The sequence below is a fragment of the Paroedura picta genome, chromosome 8, assembly GCF_049243985.1.
Source record: "Paroedura picta isolate Pp20150507F chromosome 8, Ppicta_v3.0, whole genome shotgun sequence".
NCBI classification, from domain to species: domain Eukaryota; kingdom Metazoa; phylum Chordata; class Lepidosauria; order Squamata; family Gekkonidae; genus Paroedura; species Paroedura picta.
In genome coordinates, this window is record NC_135376.1 from 65,276,540 (window position 1) to 65,295,283 (window position 18,744).

General features: G+C 42.6%; 1 protein-coding gene across 3 annotated transcripts in view; it reads left to right on the forward strand.

Annotated features, from left to right (window-relative positions):
* Nucleotides 1-18,744, forward strand: part of LOC143842655 (uncharacterized) — a 501,692-nt gene that overhangs the window by 466,545 nt on the left and 16,403 nt on the right. For all 3 annotated transcript variants that reach the window (XR_013233257.1, XR_013233256.1, XR_013233258.1), the window contains exon 4: nt 11,119-11,256. The gene's annotated coding sequence lies outside the window, so the exon portion shown is untranslated. The remainder of the gene's footprint in view (nt 1-11,118; nt 11,257-18,744) is intronic.

Below are 18,744 nucleotides of genomic sequence, written 5' to 3' on the forward strand. Positions count from 1 at the left end.
CTATCTATCTATCTATCTATCTATCTATCTATCTAAATTACCTTCCCACTGAAAAGTCTGAATTTACCATTCTTCCTTGGTGTGGTCTGTTATTTGTTTTCATTCAAAAAACAAGGACCAAAATGGGGAAAGAGAAAGGCAATTCTACTATTGTTGCCACTGGGGGATATTTTCGGGGTGGCGGTGGTTTATAGTGGCGGTTTTTGAACAAAATGGCACCAACATTGCAGGAGAGCTAGTGCTGTCATTCCTGCCCCTACAAGCAGGAAGGGAGGCGCAACTGAGAACAGGAGCTCTGCTGGCCCATGCGGCTGACTTTCACCCGCTGAGAGATGTGTTCCTGGGCCCCTGCCTCAGAGAATGAAAGAGAAACAAGATGATTGCTGGTGGTGATGGTGGTATCGCTTGAAAAGCTGCACAGATATATTTTTGTTTGGGGGGGGCAGCGACTGTTTTTCGTAATTCCCATAAATCCTGGATTTGTGTGACTGTTTCAGAAGTTCATGGTAAAGAGTAGAAACAACCATTTTAATTTCTATTTTCAACTCCAGAAGGGGCCATACAGGCCATCTAGTCCAACCCCCTGCTCAACGCAGGATCAGCCCTAAGCATCCTAAAGCATCCAAGAAAAGTGTATATCCACACTTTGCTTGAAGACTGCCAGTGATGCTGTAATGTCTTTACAATATGTTGCTCATAGCAGAGTGATGCTTAAGAAGAGTTTTGTACCAAAGCATCAATAATTTAAACACTTCTTTAGTGTCCGAATTGATTACTTTTGACAGTCTGACTCTCCAACTTTTGTCCAATCAGAGCAGATCTCTCAGCATATGTATGGCATGTGTATATGTATGGCATAAAGCTTCTCATGAATGAATAAACAGAGAGAATAATTTGTACAAATACTGTTAAATCATTGAGAATTTGATCCATGATCACTTCGCCAGGAACTAGACATTATTCATAAATTGATATGAATAGTAAACTCAATAGCAAATTGATAAACTAGTGGGAATGCAGTTTATCATATTGTAACTTCTCCTGCAATTGAACAAACCAAATTAGATTATTGGCCTGTAAGAATCATAAGAATCTGTACAACTTCCGCACAATCCAGGACATAAAAACAGACAAACGGCATTGCTCAAATGTGGCAATGTAAAAAAATTAAAAGATTTTTTAAAAGGAAAGATGTTTTAAAAAGAGATTCCAAATGTGTGTCATCTTTACAAAGTCAAATTGAACAACAGATAAGTACCAGTTACAAGTATCCATTTGTTTTGAGACGATAGGTAAATACTTTTAATGAACAACATAGGGATGCTCTGTTTGCACCCAATGTTTGTTCTGTGGCTCAATTAAAAATCAATAAGGCAGCAACACTTCTTCCAAGTAACTACTGGGCTTGTGTCATGGTAATTGTATAGAGAGTGTCCATTTGTGAGGTTAACCATTTAAGAAATATGACTGAAACTAGGAGACTGGCATATTGCTGAGAAAGTATGAGAACGTGGTAAAATGATTCATAAGTCAACCAAACCATGAAAGTCTCTTAAAACAGGGGTGAAAGCTAACAAGACCCAAAAGAGGCACAGATTATATTTATTTACCAACTTTCTAATGGACATAGCAACAGGAGCAGCAAGCTGTTAACAAAGTTAGGAGTAAGTGTTTGGCAGGCAAAATCCCAGTAATGAGCCAGCCACCACTCTCACTGTTATAGCTTCTGAGTATGCCGCCTTCTACAGGGAGCAATAATCCTCTCAGCCTGTACAGAACAGGAATGCTAATAAGCTGTCTCCAATTTACTAAGTTAGACAACAATCAAGTTGAGTGATTAGTAAGGATGATTTCAAATTTCTCATCCCTGCTGTTGCAGTCTGAAAATGCATGTTCCAACTTTGTTCGTGCATATCTAAAAAGTCTGAGTCCTCATTTCTGCAATGTTTTGCTGTTTCCTCTCTGTGAGTTTTCCAGTAAAATCTAGGCATTCTCAATGGTAGTTGGGCTTTAGTAGAAGCATTATACCCTGATTTGGTTGGCTCAGGATAGCCCGATCTCCACAGGATTGCTCTGATTAGTATTTGCATGAGAGACCACCAAGAAAGTCCAGGATTGCTGTACAAAGACAGGCAATGGCAAACTACTGGTGAAAGTCTCTTGCCTTGAAAACCCTATGGAGTGACTGTAACTTGGATGCAACTTGATGGCAATTTCCAACGCCAAAAGCTTTCCACATATTTATTAATTGAAGGGAAGGCATTCCACAAGGAATGTGCCACAACTGGAAAAGCCATGTCTTGTGTTGCTACTCACCACATTTCTGTAGATAGGGGCACAGAAAACAGGGACTGTGAGTAGATTTTAACTAGTGGGCTGGACAAAATGGGAGGGGATGGTCCTGCTGGTACCCTGGTCCCAAACTGTTTGTGCATATTATTATACATACAAGCGATGAGAATTGTATGTATAGTGTGTAAAAAACAGTGCATCATGCATGTACAACAATGAAAAAAGAATGAGAAGCAGAGAATGGAATCATGGCAAAAATGTCAATTAAGTTAAGAGCAATTAAGTAGGGAATATTTGCTCATCCCTAGTTTCTACACAGAAACATAGCCATCAGATGAGATTGGCATTGTTAAGTTGGGGGCAGACCTGTTTTCTAGTCATTGTGTCCTATGCAAACCTTGAAATTCTATCCTACCAATCTTCTCTACAAGCTTGCCTCTTTGATGGGATGAGAATACATGAAAGGTGGCAAATAAGTAAGTAGTCAGGCCTGCCTAAGTTCCCTGAAACATGCCTGGTTACACAGCATATGGTACTTGCTTCCATTTGTAATGGAGACAGACAAAATATGAGCAGGGGAGATTTGAGGCAGAATGAAGGGGGAAGCAGGTGCTGGCTGTTCCTTCACCTCTTCATTGAAGCTCACTTTCAGTGTAATTCTGAATAGAGGTACAGTGAAGTCCAGCGAAGTATACCTCTTCTTGAGACTGCCCTTACCCTCCCTCACCCGCTCCCTTCACCACTACTGCTTCCCCTCTTTCATTGCTTGTTCATCTACTTCATCATCTGTGGCCTGGGTCCCATTTATCTGAGGGACCACCTGTCTCCTTATGCTGCTCGCAGGGTTTTGCACTCTGTGGGAATGCATTATGCTGGTTGCCCCTGTAAGGTTCACTGGCCTCAACTTTTTTCAGTCCTGGCCCTGACCTGGTGGAATGAGCTCCGGGAAGAGCTGAGGGTCCTGATGGAGCTGTCAGCATTCCACAGGGCCTGTAAGAGCTCTTCTGCCAGGCATCTGATTGAGGCCAGGCTAGGGGGATATGGTCCCTCCTGTATAGGCTCCTGTATAGACCTGGTGGAGGCACATGCCTGTCATCTGTGCATGACAATCTCTCCTGAGGGCAATGGTATTTTATCTGTGAACTCCTGGGCTCTGTTGTCATTGGCTGAGGGGAAGGAAATAGTTAGGTCTTTTTCCATTATGGTTGATGGATATAGTTGTTTGTGTTTTCTGTTATTTTATGTTTTTATTGTAATGGTCCTTGTAGACTTTGTTGTGAATCACCATGAGCCGACAGTTCAGGAGTGGTAGTTGATAAATATAAGCATAAATAAATTTGTTCTTCTTAATAAAAGGGTAAGAGGGCTCTGGGAGATGCTGGGACTCATAGCCTACCCACAAATTGTTTGTTTGTTTGTTTGTTTGTTTGTTTGTTTATTATACCACCCTCCCTGAAGGCTCGGGGCAGTTTACATAAAACAGGAACAATTCAGGAAACTCAGTATTTATAACAATAACAATACAGTAGTATTAGTAGACAACATAGTAGAATTGTGGGGAGAACATTAAATCAGTTAATTCAGTGGTCCCCAATCCCCGGTCCGGAGACCGGTCCCGGTCCATGGATCAGTTGGTACCGGGCCGCGCCTCCTCATTGTCCTCCTCCCTTGCTGCTGCCTCAGGCGCTGCCCTGCTGCTCTGCTGCCAGCTCACCTTTGGTGTTCTCCAGCGGCCGCCATGGCCGGGGCTTCCCCTTGGCCTGGCACTGCACAGCTGCTGCTGGCAGCACCCCCCAGCGGGTGGTGGGAAGTCAGGGGCGCCGGCAGGAAAGCAAGTGGAGCAGGGGCTCAGCCAGTGGCAACATCCCTTCGGCAAAAGACTACCCCCCCCTGTCCTCAGTAAAATTGTCAAGCGTTGACCGGTCCCCAGTGATAAAAAGGCTGGGGACCACTGAGTTAACGCATACTGATGGCCCTGTGTGTTGGTCGGATTGGCAGTGGTTACCATTGGAGGGAAGCTCAGGGGTCAGTTGGAAGTAGTTGGATCAGGTCAATTTTTACGAAATGCCTGGCAGAGGAGCGCCCTTTTGCAGGCTCCCTTTTCGAGCCTTGCATAAATTATGACTCGCGCAAAGCTGGAATAAACATTGTTAGTCTTCGAGGTGCCACCAAGCCCCTGTTTTGATTCCTGATTGTATCACTGGGCTATCTATTTTCCAGTCGTTCCTTTCATAACTAGATTAGATTATTGCAATGCACCCCATTTAGGACTGTCTTTGAAACTACCCACAACCTATGATTGGAACAGAATGCTGTGGCCAGAATGTTGCCTGGAGTGAGTCCTAGGAACCATATCACTTCATTCTTTTTCCATCTGCCTGCCTGTTCACCTAAAATATGTACAGCAGGTAGAACTGGGTGGCAGTGCTGTGCCAATGTTATTGGAGTTCTGTTAGAAGAATTAAAACAAAAAAAAAAGATTTTGATTCAGATATGTGTGTTGCCAAATGGTAGAAATGAATGGACGAGGGGGTCATGCAAACAAACCCTGCTGAGCTGAAACAAGGAACTATGTTTTGTCTTAAGCACAGAACAATGGGAACAACAAATACAGCCTAGAGGTAGAGTCTTATCTTGCTGTGTATGTATTTATGCAGAGAGCTTTTTCTGCTTCTAGTTGCAGAGAGAGTGTCAAACAAAAACAGTGAAGTGAGAAGTGACAATAACCTTTCAGATTAAGCAGTGCTTTCCCTGTTGTGAAGGAGGTGCACTCTATGCTTTGCACTCTCTCCGCTGCTTCAGCGAGGATTTTCTAAGGCCTGTTCCCCCCTTGTTTTTATCACGACAGAAAGCTCAAAAGAATGCTTTGTTTACCACTAGTAATGGGAAAGGGCAAAATTACAAAAGATGGGCTCTCAGGATTTGGGGAAGAGGGAGAGATACCAGCACCTTCTCTTCTGGTTGGACTCTTGCATGGGGAAGAAACAATGGCAGGTCTTCTGAGAGACTAATTAGAATAATGAAAGGCTCTCGGGTGGGACTTGACAGGTTATTCCAGCCAATTGTGATCTGCAGTTTTTAAAATATTTGAAAAACATTTGACTCAATTTTAAGGATAATGTTCTCCTGAAGCGACATATTCTAAGCTATACAATAAATGTCAGAAAAATGCCAAAACATATATAAATCAGTATGCAGAAAAGAGCATATAACTGTAAAATTAAAAAGCATAAGAAGCCATAAAAATAAGCCAAGCTTCAGCCTAGGCATTTTAATGGTCTTGATAACACTGAAAGCGAGAATGGAAATGAAGTCCCTACGGGAAGAGCTTTCCACAAGCCTGGTGCTGCCACTGAAAAGGCTGTTACACATATTGCCACCGATTGAATGACAGGGTGCAGTGGCACACAAACCTCGCCCTCCTTCACTGATTTAAACATCCATGCAAGTTCATGTAGACAGGGCATTGTTTCAGGTATATACTGAGAGTTTTAAAGGTAAAAATCAAAACCCCTACTCCTTGACCCCCCCCCCCAAATGAATTGGAAACAACAGTCTAATTTTTGTTTCAGTTTTGGATTGAAAATCAATATTCATTGATTTCATAGAGTCATTACTATATTTTTTTTTGCTTAATTTAGTTTCAGGTTTAGTGGTTAGTGGATTGGAATAGGATCCCAGAGACCCAGGTTCAAATCCTCACTGTGCCATGGATCCACCTTGGGTGACCTTAGGCCATTCACTCTCTGTCACACACCATTGTTCAATGGGCTATTGTTGTAAGGATAAAATGGAGGAGGAGGGAGCAATGTTGTGAGTTGTTTTAGATCCCCACTGAGGAGAAAAAGCAGTATATAAATATTAAAAAATAAGAACCAGGATGAGGTTGAAGAATGCTTATGAGTTAACTTATTGTCACAACTTTGGGTTTGTAGCATGGGTCGGATCCATTTTGGGGGTACACCAAGCCTGCGAACTGGACTACTCAATTGAAGGGAGCCTCCCTAAAGAGGCTGGGAGGTCTCCACTCATTGGGGTGGGGGGTTTGATGACTGTCCAGCAGTTCTGGGTGGCAGGAGAACCCAGCAGAGACTAAAGCTCATTGGGTTCCAACCATCAGCCACTTCCCACAAGCTCTGCTGGTCAGGGTGCCTGGAGATCATGTTGGAACCGCCGGATGGATCTAAGGTAGCAGCCAGCAGGCATATGAAGGCTGCATTATGGTCCTATGCCCCATGCTATGCAACACTGTGGCTGAGTTTTGCCAAATGGATGTGTCAGTGTCCGTTTTGAGTGGGGAATCAAATCCAGCTCACCAGATTAAAAGCCACCGCTCTTAACCACTATGTCAAGTCCTGTCCACACTGGCAGAGCAGAAAGGAAGTTAGATCCACTGCAGCTATCACCACCACATGGTAGTTTAGACTGCTAGCAAATGTAAACAGTTAGCTGATGTAATTATGCTTTTATTTCCTTTTTTTTCCTTTGTGGGATTTGCATGAGTCCTATGAACTTCTCAGTTCGATCTATAGTTAGTCTCAAGTTCCCTCAGAATACTCCCTACCAAATTATTAACTCCATTGTTTTTCTTGTAATAAGTTGCTGTTACATTTTCTCCTACACAGGCTCCCAAAATCTTTCAGTGCTGATATTTCACTGAAGCAAGGAAAGGGCACCAAGTGTCCGTCCTCTTCCTTTGGAGCTGGCTCAGACAGACTGCTGTCCAGAGTCCTGACAATACAAAAACAGTGTAGTCATGGACATATTCGTCCACAGCATCCTACAGCTGGAAGTAGCAAAATAAATAAATAAAAATAAATCCCTTTTTCTCACCCTTGACTGAGAAGCCCCTTCTTCATCTCATTGCAAAATCCAACAGAAAAAAAATGTACAAATGGGGTGCATTCGTTGGTTGCCTCAACCCTCCTTGTGATTGTGACAGGAATAGGGTGATAGGTTTGTTTCTCTGAAAATATGCATGCTCATGTCTATCTAATTCTCTAAAATGGGCGGAAATATTTGCACACTCTCACATTAGCCTCTTGGGAACTTTGTTGCTCTCTATGTTCTGAACATGTGCCAGCATCATGAATGCTGCCAACTGATAAGTGCCACCAAATTTGCAGGGGAGTGGGAGGGTGGAAAGCACATACACTCAAAATGTAGCTGTTTGTCAATGATGCATGACTTGCCTATAAGAACCCTGAGGCATACGTTTCTGAAGCAAGCCAGCAAATTGTGCAATGGCAGCTACTTGACCAGGTGCCATGATAAATCCTATTACTACATTAACATAAAACCACTGCTTGTTCTGAATTCCTTTCCTCATTTGCTATTCATCCACAGATTCAAATTCCAATTTGTCAATGCAATCGGGTTGAGGTCCTCAATGGGAAAAACTGGGTTTCAGAGGAATCCTCTTCCTCTTCAGCAAGGTCAAATCCTAAGCCACTACAACTTAATGTGTTCATCTCTCCTGTCTTATTCTTAACAATTTCACTACCATCAGCAGATTATGCAGTAGAGATATTCTTATATAGGTACCTAGATCTAGATTCTATAATGCCTTTTAACAGACATCTCCTCATGAGCAACCCTCGTTTTTTATAGGACTCCTACTCCAAATCTCTGTGGATATAGGAGAAGCCTAGAGAATCTCATTAGTCATTTCCAGTGGAACCACTTGTTATATGCATGGTAAGACAACCCCCACAGGCATTTCCATTTTACCAGGGAAATGGAGAATTTACCAAAGTTGTTGATGATGATGTTATCCATTCAGTCGTGTCCGACCCTTGGCAATTCTATAAGTTTTCATCATACATTTCTGTCAATGACTGCTTCTTTTAGTAACTTTTACCAAAGTTACCTGGCCTCAATGAAAAGTTTGCCTTCTTAATTGAACAAGATTACAAAAGACGTGCATCAGTCACATATTAGTTACTTATTTGCAGTCTATAGTTAACTCACGTGATTCATAGTCTCCTGCCTGCTTTCTTTCCCACCACCACATCATCAAAATCATGACATAAATTTTCTTAACCAGAAATCTTGTTGTTTGGCTAGCGGGAGACCTCAGACTCCCATAGCTGCAAGGATAGAACTACCAGTCTCAAATTTCATGACAGCCCTTTCATCAGTGATTCCCTGGCCACCAATGGCCAAGGATTTAAATAACCAAGCAGGATTTTACTTTTCCATATTCTTTAATTTGTACTTGTTAGCATCAAGTAGAAACAGGCTTGTGAGTGGGTTATGCATAGTCTGCAACATCAAAACAAATTTGAATGTTTAAAGGATACCAATTTTGAGTTTCCATATTTTTCTGTGGGAAAATCACCTTCTGTAGTCATGTTTTTCCCCAAGCAGCCCCAAATAGTGTCTCTTCTTTCTTCCAGAGGTAAAGGAAAAGAAGACAGTTGTTATTTTTTTTCCTTCCTCAGGATCTATGAGGAGTCTGCAAAGTGAAGAAATTCTTCTTTTATGCACAATAAACGCTACTTCTTGTAGACAAAAATGTATTTTGTTTGTACAACATTTATCCTATCAGGAAAGGCTAGCTTATGGTAGCATCTGAGATCTGCAAATTAAATGTTTCCTCGCAGAGCTATAAACTGTAGGTTATTTGTTAGATGTCATTTTAGTACAACAAACAGTTCTTTGCTTTTCCTTCTCCCCCAACAATTTTCTTTGATTTGAACGCAGTTGCAGGGGCAGGAACCACTATGGGAGGAGTGGGGGATGTCTTTAATTATTCAGTTCATGCAATTTTCCTGCTAAAGTCCACATCACCAAGCAAATTTAGCCTGCATTGAGGAAAAACTGTGGATAGCAGAAATCTTTTTCTCCAGAGATATGAAAATAATTTGGGGATGGCAATTTTAGGTGCTAAAATAGTACAATAGTATTTGTACTATTCAGTACTAGTACTGAGATTCAGTGTGATGTAGTGATTAAGAGCAGTGGACTCTAATCTGGAGAACAGGGTTTGATTCCCCACTCCTCCTCCACATGCAGCCAGCTGGGTGACCTTGGGCCAATCACAGTTCTCCCTGTTGTGGGAAGAGGAAGGTAAGCTTCTTCAAGTCTCTTTACAGTAAAGAAAAGCAGGATATAAAAACCAACTACAGTAAAGAAAAGCAGGATATAAAAACCAACAAGGGGAAATAGCTAGCCTGCCTCGCTCCTGCTGTGCTATCCTCCTTGGGGCCACTGAGTTAAACACCCTGGAGAATAATCTCAAGAACTTGGTTAATCATTCTCCAGCAGCTGTCAATGTGGCCTGTCAGTAGCCCATTGGCAAGGCTGCTGCACACCCTCAGCCATCCAGATGTTCTCATTGTTCAGCTGGGTAGAAATGACTTAGGGAGGCAGTTAGGCATCTCGCTGCAGCCTGAGCACAATCTGGAGCAATGTCTACACTGGTTCCCCCACAACAAGATCCTTGGGTCCAGGCTTCCAGAGGAAACCAGAGTTGCCAATCTCCAGGTGGTGGCTGGAGATCTCCCACTATTACAACTGATCTCAAGGTGACAGAGGTCAGTTCACCTGGAGAAAATGACTGCTCTGTAAGATAGACTCCATGCCATTATAACCCATTGACATCCCTCCTATCTCCAAATCCTACCCTCTTCATGCTCCACCCTCCAAAGATCCAGGTATTTCCCAACCCAGAACTGGCAACTCATGAGAAGAGCATGGTGAAACACATGGGACTCCAAGGTAATTAATTGTGCTGGTTCATGGCAGTGAGGTGACTGAGCACCCAGCAATTTCTCACAACGAGGGTAGCCTTTGCAGACCAGAAGATGTACACCTCTCTGCAGAGGGCAACAATATATGTCTTGGTGGTCATAGAGCTGGACTGATTCACATTTTGGTTGGGCAGTAGAGCCAGGCAAGTTACATTGCTTACCTCCTGTGGCACTGAGACACTGGCTGGAGAACACAGAGTAGACTGGGAGGGGGATGAGGAGCAGGCCAGTTAACCACTGGCATGGTCACACACACCAAAATGATGGTGATGGCTAGGAACAGGAATTTCCACTGCTTCCAGCCCTATCACAAGCTCTCTGCCCTCAAGTACCCCCAAAAGACAGGTTCGGGAAGGGGCTGAGAGCAATTGGGCTGCCAGCCACACCCATTGTTCCCAGTCTATGCTGCACCAAAACCTGAGGAACTTGTAATCAATAAAGTTGCAGTCTGATTTCTCCAAGCATGGGATGCCTCTGTTGTCTTTATCTCTCCCCCCCCCCAAAAAAAAGTCTAGTCCCCACTCTAAGCACAATGATCTTGGTTAATATTTGCCTAATAGCTGTCAAAGGAAATATCTGTCAGTCACCCATCTATTGGTAACTCTGCTCAAGTGGTATTGATTAGGGTACCTTGCAGAGGAGTCATCTTAAAATGAAATCAAATCTTGGCTGGATTTTCTGCACATTCATACTGGGCTCCACAGAGCTGCCTTTGTAATAAAGGTCTGGGAGCCAATGTAAGCCCTAAGAAAAAAGAATACGCAGGAAAAATAAAGGTCATATTCAAATATTTCTTTGAGTTTTTGACACAAAAAAATAGGACATTGTATTGCTGTTTTTCCTGGAAGGCATTTCAACTGCCAAGCTATACATTCTGAACATCATTCTGGGATGATCTCCTTAAAAGTGAAGGTCCTTCCCTCCTCCCCCTAAAAACAAACAAACAAAAGGAACAACCCCCTAAAATAATACAACAAGGCATAATATGGATTGCTGATATTTTTGAGCAGAACACTTTGACCATAGCCCTCGGGCATTCTCCAGAGCGATGTGGCTTTCTCCTGTATTCCAGACACATCCACAGCTTTGCTGAAATGAAACTCTTGATGCAGCCAAACAGCTCCCTTTAAGCTGAAGCTACCTGACATGGATAAACAAATCTTCAACATGCTTAAACTTTACTGCTAAAGAATCTAGCTGTGAAGTGCAGGTATGTTATCGGCGCCTCAGTTGTACTGTTTACTGAGCTTACGTGAGCATGGAAAAGACACATTTCTGTATAACCACAATGGGAAAGATGTCAGCTTAAAGCTTCCAATAGACACCCAGAGTACAATGTTAATACAGCCCTGCCACAGACAGCTTGACCCCAGTGCATGCGACTGAGCTTAGAATACAAAACCAAAATACCAATCTGAGTTTCCCATTAAAACTCTCTCACAGTGGCCAGCCTGACAGAATAATAATTTGAAAGGGAAGAGAGGAACAGTATAGGAACTGGAGAGAGACATGGAAAAAGAAGGAGGGAGGGAGGGGAAGGGAGGGGGGGGATTTTGCAAGCTTTTTTGGATAATATTTGCAAAGTACCCTCTAAGCAAATACTACTGGCCGATACATTAAAAATCAGCAAATTAAACAGAGAGCTTACATACAAAAGCAAAATAATCCGAGAGCCCCACTAAAATTCCCTAATATAGGACAACATGACCCAGTAGATAAGGTGATGGGGAAAAGAGTGTGTGCATAAAGTGGAAAAAGAGAGAGGACATTATGATCCCAATTAATTTCATTTTGAAAGCGAACAAATTTTCAAGTACTATTGGCAAAGGACATTCGTCACTTTCCAAACAAAAAATGCTGTCTTGTCCATTTGAAAATCAGCAGCTACAGAAAGGAGAGTGGGAAAAGGTCACATAACATTGTGTGAGTGGGGGAGAATAAGAGGATTGTAGAATTGCCAAGTCCCTCCTGGGGGCAGGGGATTGGTGGCTAGAGCTACTACATCCAGGTTGGGAAATTTTTGGAGATTCGGAGATAAAGCCTGGCAGGGATGGGGACCTCCATGGAGTAGAAAGTCACACAGTTCACTCTCAAAGTAGCCATTTTCTCGGGGGAACTGATCTCCATAGTCTGGTGATGACCTGTAATTCTGGAGGGATCCCCAGGTTCTAACTGAAGGTTTGCATCCCTAAGTGATAGCAAAATGATACCATTCCACAATCCCTAGCAATCCCCGTGATCCAAACTATTGTTATAGTAGAGGTGGTTAATCCTAGTAGCATATGTAGCCTATCTTCATATTTATGTGGCTTACGGACTGCAAGAATGAAAAAAAAAGCTGTGAGTTGCTTTCAAAATCCCAACTATCCTTGGGAAGGGTGCCCCACTGTTACAGTACAAGTAACAGTGCCAACTGTGTTCTGCTAAGGCCTCCTTAAACTGGCTTTGGTGATCAGGAATCCTGTAGTCGGGGCTGTGTGACAGATCTATTGTGAGAAAAGTACCGTTTGAAAAAAAAATGACTCTCAACAAGAACCCTCCTGAGACCCACTCGTAAAACTCCCCTTCCTGGGCAAGGTGCTCAAGGAGAAGATTTCAGCCAGCTGTGTCATACTCCTTTCAGTCTTGTTTGTGGCTTGCTTTAAGGACTGAAATAATGTGCCTCTTCCGGGTTGATGACTTTCAGGGGGAGATTCTTTTGGATGTTTCAGTGGCTTTGGGAATCACTGACTATGGATTTCTTCTGAAACATCTAGCTGGATTGTGAATGAGAGGCAATAAACACTACATAACATCCGGAAGTAGAAAACTATGGAGCTGCATTTACACATGGGGTTCCATCCTCATAGTTATATTTTTAACTCAGTGCTACTTAGCATCCACATGACAGTAGTGGGGAAAGGTAAGGAGTTTCGTTGCTGCTGGTGTGGCTGCTGACAGGGCACAACAGCAACAGGGCTTCCATGTGGCAGGGTTAAGCTTGGTGTAGCGGTCAAGAGTAGGCACAAACTTGGATGGACTCCGGGGAATGGTAGAGGACAGGAAGGCCTGGAGGATCATTGTCCATGGGGTCGTGATGGGTTGGACGCGACCGCATCTAACAACAACAACAAGTGGTCAAGAGTAGCGAGCTCTAATCTGGAGAACTGGGTTTGGTTCCCCAGTCCTCCACATGCAGCCAGCTGAGTAACCCTGGGCCAGTCCTAGTTGTCTCAGTGCTCTCTCAGCCCCACCTGCCTCACAGGGTGTCTGTTGTGGGGAGAGGAATGGTAGGCAATTATAAGGCACTTAGAGACTCCTTTGGGTAGTAAAAAGCTGGGTACAAAAAAACATTTCTTCTTCTTCTTCCTCCTCCCCTGGGCCACCAGGGCTTTTGTTTTTTTAAAAAAAACCTTGACACTAGAATATTGTTATAATGTCACACCAGTATGTACACCAGGTTAATCTGAATTGTCAGCTTTCATTGTACTTTGGGAGGAAAATCTCTAGTCCCTTCCATGGTGGAGATATGCCTTTACCTATATATCTGCAACAGAAAAGGCAATTTACTTGTTTTTATTTTTTTTAATGAAAGCTAGGAATTCAGAGGACCTAGTACACATATTTGTCTACTTCTATACTGATATAACAATATATTATTATAGTTTTAAACAAGCACCCCCCTCCCCTGATGGTGGAAAGGGCTGCTGCAGAGACATGTGGGCAGGAGAATCCAAGAGAAGAGAAGCTTTTTCAGTGATATCACACTAACTCTCATCAGGGAAAATCAACTGGTGCCATCACTGAGGTACTAGGCTAAATCCATATGTGACATCTTAACAATAATGGATCTGACAGAATTTAACAAAATACTTGTTAAAAATACTTGTACTGCTGTTTTGGTGGAAGTGACTTTTAAATGATGAAAGGTGGGTTTGATGCTGCTTTCTTTTAAAACTCAAAACATCACTTCATTGAAATGACTGAGAGAAGTGGGGCAAACATGAGATTTGGAAGGCAGAGCAGAATAAAGTTTCTCTCTCTGTATGTCTGTCTGCTTGTGTGTGAGACAGCTAGCCTGGCTAGCATTAGATCCCTAAAGTTATTAAATTCCAAAATGTTACTCCTGGGATGGAGAATCACTGTGGTTATGTGACTGTGTTTTCTATGAAGGTAATTATAATGCTTCTTTTGCTGGTTAGTCATGTCAAACTAACCTTATCTCTCTCTCTCTCTCTCTCTTTTGAAAGTTACTACCTTGATAGATCAGGGGACTGCTGTGAATAGTTTATCTTGATTTTAGTAAAGCTTTTGATAAGGTTCCACATGGTATTCTTATTGACAAGTTAGTAAAATGTGGTATGGATCCTATTACTGTTAGGTGAATCAATAACTGGTTGACAGAGCGTACTCAAAGGGTGCTTGTTAATGGTTTGTCATCTTCTTGGAGAGGAGTGATGAGTAGAATATTTCTCTGTCCTGGGCCCTGTGTTGTTATCAGATTCATAAATAATTTGCATGAAAGAATAGAGTAGGTGCTTATTAAATTTGCTGATGATATTAAACTGGGAGGAGTAGCAAACACAGCAGAGGACAGAATCAGGATACAGGATAATCTTGACAGGCTGGAAAACTGGGCTAAAATGAATAAAATTAATTTCAATGAAAAGGATCTAGGGGTCTTAGTGTGACTTGGTGACTAAAAAGGCAAATGGAATTTTAGAATATATCAAAAGAAGTACAGTGTCCAGATCACACAGAATAATGGTTCTCCTTTACTCTACTCTGGTTAGACCTTGCTTGGAGTACTGTGTTCAGTTTTGGGCACCACAATTGAAGAATGATGTAGAGAAACTGGAATGTGTTAGAGGTGGGCAATGATGATGGTGAGGGGTTTGGAGACTAAGTCATATGAGGAAAGGTTGAGGGAGCTTGGTCTGTTTATCCTGGAGAGAAGACAACTAAGAGGTGATATTATTACCATCTTCAAGTACTTGAAAGGATGTCAGCAGCAGAGTTGTTTTCTATTGCCACAGAGGGTTGGACCAGAACCAATGGGTTGAAATTAATTCAAAAGAATTTTTGGCTAAACATCCGGAAGAAGTTCTTGACAATTAGAGCGGTTCCTCAGTGGTACAGGCAACCTCGGAAGGTGGTAAGTTCTCCCTCTTTGAAAGTTTTTAAGGAGAGGCTAGATAGCCACCTCACAGAAATGCAGATTCTGCACACTTAGGCAGATTGTGAGTGGGTGGGCAGGAAGGATATTTCAAATGATTTGGTCTGGGCCCTTTCTTGCACACCCAGGCAAATGCTGATCACCCACTTTGGGAAGGTAAATTTCTTCCAGGCCAGTGAGGCCAGGGACTCTGGTTTGGGGGGGGGGTTATCTGGGCATAAAATAGAGGTCACTGTGAGAAGAAAAGTAGTTGTGTTTCCTGCATTGTGAAAGGGTTTGGACTAGATCACCCTGGAGGTCCCTTCCAGCTTTATGATTTTATGCTTTTGCCTTTTTATGGAGAGAGGTCTTGACTGTAGTTTCCCTTAGTGGCATGAACTTGGCATGCCTTAATTTGCATCATTAATGAATTTCTATGTATCTTGTATTTGGATGTGTTTCTGATCCAAATGGATCTTCCTCCCTTCTAGTAAATGTGAATGTTATATTAATGGAGCTGATTGCAATTCAAGCAGCATTAGAGTTGCCACCAAATTAAGCTTGAAATGGATTTAGAGGCATCTGCTTAGGGAAGGGGGATATCTGGAAAATTTAAAAGGAAACCAAATAGATTTCAGCAAGATTTACTGAGGGCCCAGCAATAACACCCTTCCTCCCCCAAATTCTAGCTGCCATTGCTGAGATAATCATACCCTTCTTCTAGCCAAGCCTCAGATACTGATGTGATTGCAAGTTTCAGGATGGGAGATGCCTGGAGAGTTTTGGGGTGGAGCTTTAGGAGGAGTGACTTCAATGGGATGTAATGACATTAGATTCCCACCTTGCCATTTTCTCCAGGTAAATTGATCTCTGTGACCTGGAGAGCCAGCTTGGTGTAGTGGTTAAGAGTGGTGGCTTCTAATCTGGTGAGCCAGGTTTGATTCCCCGCTCTTCCACATGAAGCCTTCTGGATTACCTTGGGCTTGTCACAAGCTGTAATATCAGGGTTCTCTCAGCCTCACCTACCTCACAAGGTGTCTGTTGTGGGAAGAGGAAAGGGGAGGTGAATGTAAGCTTCTTTGAGACTTCTTCAGGCAGTGAAAAGCAGGATATAAAACCCAACTCTTCTTCTTCTAATCCTTTCAGCCACCACCTGAAAGTTAAGGAGGGGCTATAAATCTTGTTTGCAGACACTGGAATATTTTGAATAATAAACAATACAGGAATGGCTTTGTAACACTGTAGCATCTTTGATTATTGTGTACCTTAGATTCCAGATAGTCTGGTTTTCTGTCTTGATGTAGACTGCCTGACAGTTGGCAATCCTAGATACCAAGGTGGATGGTTGTGGCTTTTTTGTATTTTCTCTGGCTCCTACCAAACAGCTAGAGATTCAGCAGAACTGGAATATATGCTGCAGCCTGTCCAGCTGCCATTGCAAGGAACATATTGGCCAGTGGTCCAGTACTTGTCTGCTTTCCTGCTATAGCAAGAGACCACCCACAAACAGTCCCTGGTCCCTAACACCCCTCAGTAGGGTGGCAATTGTCTTGAAAGTGCGGCATCATTTCCAAGCAAATTCAGAAGTGACATTACTCCACTCTAGGCTGTTAGTGTACATGCCCACAAAGCATCCTGCCTCTTTTTGCACATTTGAGGAACAACAGGATGAGAAAGCAAGGCCATTTCAGCAGCAAAGGAACTCCAGTTTTTGTACAGGCCATTTCAGCATCTTTGGGTCTTCTTTTTGACACATGATTGTGATGTCACCCAACCCTCTGTCATGTGCTTGCTGCTGCCTGGTTTGGGGTCTGAAAAGTTTGAAGACCACCCACCTAAGCATAGGGGGAAGGGGAAATACAGGAGGCTTCCTAGACCTTCTCCATAGTGTTTGGACTCTCTCCCTTGTTAATGCTGCTAATGGGAAATATGCAGTTATTTTTAAATGCCTCTGAATTCTCAGGTTATCTTCCTCAAGCAAAACACCAAATACAAATCATTTAACATAGAAATCAGTAGCCAAAAATACAGACTTCATTGATGCATCAGAGATTTGTCATGGTCTAGCCAGGCAAGAGTTAAAAGCAGCAGCTTTATTGCCGATTCAGATACAAAGCCTTATCTGCCCTGAGAAGTGCCATGTTTAATGCATTATGATAACCTTCAATGTGTTTTAACCAGATTATATGATAGGTTGAGACAGCCAGAAAGGAGGCTGATCAGGGATCACTGTCCTTGTGACACAAAGAGAGTGCAGACAGTAATTCATTCATTTGTTACCGAAACAAAAGCTTTGTATATTTATGGGCTGACTGCACATTACACTAAGGACCATCTAGCGAGGCTCTGACATCATTGATTTACAAATGAAAGCAGCTTTCAGGTAGGAAAATTCAGATCAAAGAAGCAATGGGTAAGAACAAGCTCTGCTCTGAAATGGTGATTTTGGATTATTCCACCCTTCCCCTTCCAAGGTTGCATGTGTTGCAGATATGTTTTTGGATCTTTGCAGATGAAAAGATGCAATGGCAATTGGGAAAGGAGAAATGGCAGGGACAGAAAGCAGAAGGATGGGCACAAATCAGGAATAGTCATGTCAGGACATGTTCTGAATCTGAACCCATTTGAGAAGCCTAAAATATGGTGGGGTAAGGCAAAGCAAAGCCCCCTGGCCCCTGGCTGAGTAAGCTAGCTAAGCTATCATCCACCACACCCCAAAGCAACACTGATTTGCAAGTGCATCCTCTCCATCCAAAAGCACAATACCAACAAAGGAAACCTGTTCATCCTACAGTTTATATAGACCTGAGTCCCATTGCAGTGCCTGTCAAACTTTGGAGGGTACTTATTTGTGTTTGCAAGGCTGGGAAACACCATCCCCATTGTTGTCTGGCATTTTCACACCAGAGTTTCTGGGTGGGTTTTGTTTTCCAAGCTGCTCTGAGCTGGGACCAAAAGCTCAGAGATTACTTTGGTGACCACATGTGTGCTGAACATCACCTCCTAAGGTCCAATCCAATCAGAATTCAACATAAATTTTGGCTCATCACATGGTTCCTGCTCATCTCTATTGGGAACACAGGCAGTGAAAGTGAAATGGCTCATGAGGACAGCACACAATTACAAATGAAAAGGAGAGATTTGTACATTTCTCGCCCTAGAACTGTTAGCTGAAAATAGCTTGAGTATCAGATGATGTCATGTAGTTTCCTTGTATAGCCAACGAAGGAAAATTGAAAGACTTGCTATAGCCAAGTCTTGATTGTGGTTGTTCTGCTATAATGATGAGTCTTGTTGTATCCTTGTTCCTATAATTTGTAAGCTTTTGCCCTTCATTATAAGATAGAGAATAATAATAAATCCCTTTGTGATGAACTGAATAGACCTGAATTTGCACTTAGACACTGCAGATTCTATGATCTAATCAAAGCTGATAAGAGAAAGTTGCAATAGCATCATCTATAGGTTCATAGGATGCTTTTATCTTCATTATCTGTCCTCATGGGATGCTCTTCATTCTCTCTCCTCATAGGATGCTAGACTCAGCTCTTCTCTTCATTCTCT